Source organism: Hippocampus comes, unplaced genomic scaffold (assembly GCF_001891065.2).
Source record: "Hippocampus comes isolate QL1 unplaced genomic scaffold, H_comes_QL1_v1.1 scaffold157, whole genome shotgun sequence".
NCBI lineage: Eukaryota > Metazoa > Chordata > Actinopteri > Syngnathiformes > Syngnathidae > Hippocampus > Hippocampus comes.
Window position 1 is genome coordinate 363,514 of NW_017805149.1, and position 6,000 is coordinate 369,513.

Sequence of the window (6,000 nt, forward strand, 5' to 3'; positions counted from 1 at the left end):
GTATTTGTATTGTAAATGATGTCGATATTTGCGAGCGGTTGTAGCAAAGGGTGCCGTTCAAATCTATTGAGTGGCGGCAGCAGCAGTGTGATGCCAATACAGTAGAGTACAATATCTCCAAATATGGAGAAAAGTAATAACTGTCTGCAGGGCCGCCCAACTCCCTGGCGCATTTCATCTGTCCATTTTAATTCATCACTTACAAAAATCTTTGCTCATCTATCTTTGTCAGCAACTTATAAAGTCAAGCGGAAGAATTACACGCGCTTTAGATGGCAGAAGGTACAATAAACGTGTATCCACCTGTGGCCATTCGTCCGACAGAATGCAACAAGGCTTCCTGGGAATATATCACCTTTGCGGCCAAGTATTTCGCAACCAATAAGTCCACTTGGGAGTAAATTGAGAGGGGATCATCATACTTTGTGTGACATTTTTGTTTGGTGGTATGCCGTGAGATTTTTCACAATCAAGACCAAGAAACGCTGGCATGACAACCTCAAAGCTTCACCAAAGCAACATGAGGCTTCAAACGAAACGTGCGCTTAAGTGTGTGTATCCGCGAGGATTGGCCCGTTCCCACGTCATGTCAACTTGATCAGGAACCGCCTGTAGCAATGGTGTCCCTCCACAACCTGTGATTATTGCTATTTGGAGGGATTCTCCTGCTGAGAGCGTTATGTTGCGGCGGCAATGGAGTTAAGTTACCGAGTAAAGGGAGGCATGCCTCAATCGGCTCGCTGGCTCTCTGATTTCCTTACAGGAGGACAATGGGGAGCGGGAGGTACCACAATGTGTTCCCAGGCTCTGTCAGTGCTCAGCCCCACTTGGTGACGTGATGTGAAAGATGGCAGTGCCGGAAAGTAATCAAGTAACATTACTCGGTTACTGTATGTAAGATTTTTCAAATACTACTTATTTGAGTGCTCATCTGGTGACTTTTGACGACCGTATTTTCCGCACAAGAAGACGCTTCCGAGTATAAGGCGCCCCTTCAATGAACGGCCTATTTTAAAATTGTTTTCATATATAGGGCGCACCTCATTATAAGGCACATAGAATAGAAGCTACAATAGTGGCTGAAGTTGCGTTATCCATCCACTCGATGCCCGTGATTTTTTTGCCGCGTAACCTTTATGTACGTACATATCAACTCATAGTGGCAATTTATAATTTAAATCGACAATCCACATGTATCTTATCGTTATCTCCCAACATTGCGTTCATTAACGGAGGTTGGCAAAGGTACTTGGTTTATTCAGGTAACAGCTCTCAGCTGCTGTCTTCACGGTGCCGTGACTTTTGAATTGCCGTCCTTTGAGTCGATTGGGGGGGCTTTGTTGGGAAGTCTGCTTCCTATTAGTCACGCATTTTAGGAATTAAAAACAGGTCGAGCGGAGTGCATTTGAGATTCAGACGGAGCCTAATCTTTGGGGTTTTGACCTGGCAACCCTTGCCGAGGTGGAGCCGCGTGGGCAGGTGGCTCTCTGACCGCAATTAGCATTCTCCTCTGCAAATTGTGCGACTCATCAAACCCTCAGAACGCCACGGGGAGTGGGATTAAACCGGGTTCGCTGAGGCCAGAACATCCAATTCCTTGTTGAGGAAAAAGTGACCGTCTAATTGACACATCCATAACCATCTCCAGATTTATGCCGCACACTTTTTGTGCATGGTGAGGCATTTGGCTCGCCCGTCCCCAACGTCAACGGCAGATTGATTTACTGCTCTTGTGAAAACTGGCATCGCTCCGCCCTTACCCCCCCTCAGCATTTTTCCATGAAATGAAATGTAATTTAACCTCACGACTATACTGCGACTCCTCATCAATTTGTCGCGGACATTCATTTCGTAAATGGAATACATGTTTTGTCAGATAACTACAATCACGCTTCACCAAAATATATGTGGACATCTCTATTTATGCCCACATCAACCTCTGACAATATCGTCCCAATATTTTGTATTTTATGGACAAAGGGCTTCTCTCATGAATGGGATTGTGTGTTGAAATGTGTTGATTTTTCACTATTCATTGTTTCTAAAACCCACTATGTATTTCAATGATATGCACAAAAAAAAGTTCTATCCCTTCAACGTAATTTTTAAAATGTAATTGTCGGTGAAGTGATCGCTAATTATATTGCATCCGGCGTTTCTCCCCTACGGAGGCTGCCATGTTTCGCCGCCATCTTTCTGCTACAGATACTCGAAGGAGACAAAATTCGACAACGTAGTTTTCAAATTATAACTACGGCACGTTTAACAAAGTCCATCCACTTACTACGTTAGTTGGGCTAATGCTAAAAGTCGTTTGGGATGACATTGTGCTTGCAACTCTGCTGATGTATTTAGTGATAGTTTCACGAAGTTCGGTCGCTCTGCTGCACCGTAGCGCCCCCTGCTACAAAACGCACAAATTTCAAGCAGAGCTCATTGCAATTTATTCGTTCACAACTACTTAGCGCTAAATTCTACAAACTTTACCTTTAAGTTGAACAAGCTTTGTCGTGAGTGCCTCTCTGGTGACGAAAACGCCGTCGTCATAACATCCGTAATATTTGGGCGATCATTATGATGTCTTCAGACTTGGCGACTACTGATTGCAATTTCCAGACATTCGGCGCCGTTTCATTTCCCACAATATACGTTTAGAATTTTCGACACGTCAGTACGGTAAGCGCGGAGGGACAGATTACATCAGTGCCATCAAATAAAGAGCCATTTCAACCGGTTTTAATAAAATAAACAACGGGAGACACAAACTGTTTAGCTATCTAAAATGACGACTGGTTTTCTTTTCCTTTTTTATTTTTTAACTTTGAATTTTTGCTGCACCAGGTTGGACCACGTGGCCGGTTCAAAGCTTACGTCAGCACGTAGTACTCCCAAGATGGTGTCCATGTATTTGTATTGTAAATGATGTCGATATTTGCGAGCGGTTGTAGCAAAGGGTGCCGTTCAAATCTATTGAGTGGCGGCAGCAGCAGTGTGATGCCAATACAGTAGAGTACAATATCTCCAAATATGGAGAAAAGTAATAACTGTCTGCAGGGCCGCCCAACTCCCTGGCGCATTTCATCTGTCCATTTTAATTCATCACTTACAAAAATCTTTGCTCATCTATCTTTGTCAGCAACTTATAAAGTCAAGCGGAAGAATTACACGCGCTTTAGATGGCAGAAGGTACAATAAACGTGTATCCACCTGTGGCCATTCGTCCGACAGAATGCAACAAGGCTTCCTGGGAATATATCACCTTTGCGGCCAAGTATTTCGCAACCAATAAGTCCACTTGGGAGTAAATTGAGAGGGGATCATCATACTTTGTGTGACATTTTTGTTTGGTGGTATGCCGTGAGATTTTTCACAATCAAGACCAAGAAACGCTGGCATGACAACCTCAAAGCTTCACCAAAGCAACATGAGGCTTCAAACGAAACGTGCGCTTAAGTGTGTGTATCCGCGAGGATTGGCCCGTTCCCACGTCATGTCAACTTGATCAGGAACCGCCTGTAGCAATGGTGTCCCTCCACAACCTGTGATTATTGCTATTTGGAGGGATTCTCCTGCTGAGAGCGTTATGTTGCGGCGGCAATGGAGTTAAGTTACCGAGTAAAGGGAGGCATGCCTCAATCGGCTCGCTGGCTCTCTGATTTCCTTACAGGAGGACAATGGGGAGCGGGAGGTACCACAATGTGTTCCCAGGCTCTGTCAGTGCTCAGCCCCACTTGGTGACGTGATGTGAAAGATGGCAGTGCCGGAAAGTAATCAAGTAACATTACTCGGTTACTGTATGTAAGATTTTTCAAATAGTACTTATTTGAGTGCTCATCTGGTGACTTTTGACGACCGTATTTTCCGCACAAGAAGACGCTTCCGAGTATAAGGCGCCCCTTCAATGAACGGCCTATTTTAAAATTGTTTTCATATATAGGGCGCACCTCATTATAAGGCACATAGAATAGAAGCTACAATAGTGGCTGAAGTTGCGTTATGCAGCCACTAGATGGAGCTACGCTAAATGCAATGCAATCCACCTTTATTTATATAATAATAATAATAATAATAATAATACACTTCATTTATAAGCGCCTCACGCTTTCACAACCGCTGCAACTGTTAAAAAGCATTTAAAATACTGTGTCCAAGAAATCAGAATATTGATCCATATGCAAGGTGCGTCGGGTTATAAGGTGCACTGTCAGCTTTTGAAAAATGGAATGCTTTTAGGTGCGCCTTATAGTGCAGAAAATACGGTACAGTATTTGAAAACGGATATCTCGACTTTCTGGGCTTGACTTTGTCAAAACATGCATGCTACGTTTTCAACGAAAAAGAATAAAGAGAGGGGAAGCCAATCGCGGCTGAGATCTTGATTGAATGAGATCTTGGATCTGTTCCCTGCGAAGCGGAGCCTCGGGTGCATAAGAGAATGAATGACACCTCGTCAGTCAAGCCTTCTATCTCTGATTGTTTTATTTCCCCACCCATCATTGTGTGTTTGTCTGTTTTTTTTTTTTTTACCTCTTATGATTCAGTCGCTCTCTTTTTCTCCATTTTTTAGAAATACATTTACCTCAGTACAGCAATCAGTACCAAACGACACAGGTTCGATTAGGTCGCTTTCTGTTTCTGCATGACGTACTGGGGTGTGCGCTACAACCGCCCTGAATATGATGCAAATGAGCTACGCCGCGAGCATTACCCAGAAAAAGTCTACGTTTCATCCCTCAAAGGCGCAAAACACCCCGTTGTGCCTCATTCTATTGTCACAAAGTCTAGCAACATAACAAAAGAATGAAAACTCCACCCATGCGCACAGTTAGACGACGCTTTGCGCTTCACTTGCGCAGGCACAGAAATAGGGCTCGACAACTCATTTTGTGTACATTTGAAAATATATATTTTCCCAAAATAGCGTGACTTTAGTTTTTTTGGGGGGAAAAAAAGTCTGGAAACAAAAGTCTGCAATGAGGTGAATAGCACAAGTCTACTTTGTCACATGGTGATAAAAAAAAAAAAAATGCTGATCTGAAAGTGTATATGTTCATATGGAAGCAAATACACTATCGAGCCTCAAATTAGGCCCGAAGAGGAGAATGAAGTGCACCGAGACGACCCCCGCCGCTACGGTTAGAATGAATCCACTCAGGACAAACACGGATAGGTTGGTGCCCAACCTTGTTGCTTTGAAGCAGCCGTGTGCCGCAGGCTTCCCAGTCCCCCACGTGGAGAACGGCCCATCATACGTTCATCATTTTCAACCCTTGAGAGGTCTTTTATGTTCGGCAATTTGGGAAGCCGAGAGTTCAAAGCAACCGTGTAGAAACAGCATTTCGCTATGAACACTGCATGCAAATGGAATAAGCTGCGAAATAAAGCAAACCCAGCTCCAAGTGCAAATGTTGTAACAACAACACTGATTTTAGATTCTCAGTCACCCATGGTCAAAAGTTGAAAAGAAGCAACTGGACTTGTCTTTTCTTTTTTTGGGGGGGATGTTCAAAAATGATGCTAATAGGTTACCTAAAATGTTTCCATTCCTCTCCATCCTCAGCCAGGAAGGGTTGAAGCAGGAATCTGGTCCAAATGTTCCAAGCATGCACAGACCAGCTCAGGAATCCTCTGCAGGCTTTCCTCCGGTCTGGAATGTCATTCGGTCGCGTGATGTCAACAAAGCAGGAAGCGACATCTTCAAATGGTCCTTTTTTTCTGCCGTTTTGAAAGTCGGGGTTGTTTTTGCAAGTGAAATCTCAATAGCAAATGGCCTCCACAGCACCTCCCACCCAAGGCTTCAATCAGCACCCGTGAAAATTGTGTTCTCATCTATTTCTATCACCATCACATATTTTGCATGTTCATCTTTTATTTTATTTATTTATATATTTTTGTACTACAGTATTTATTATGAGTACCGGAAGTATTTTTTTTAATGGTGATGTGTGCGTGTTATTACTTACTTTAGTGTTGTCCCAATTGTGATCATTTAAAGCATTG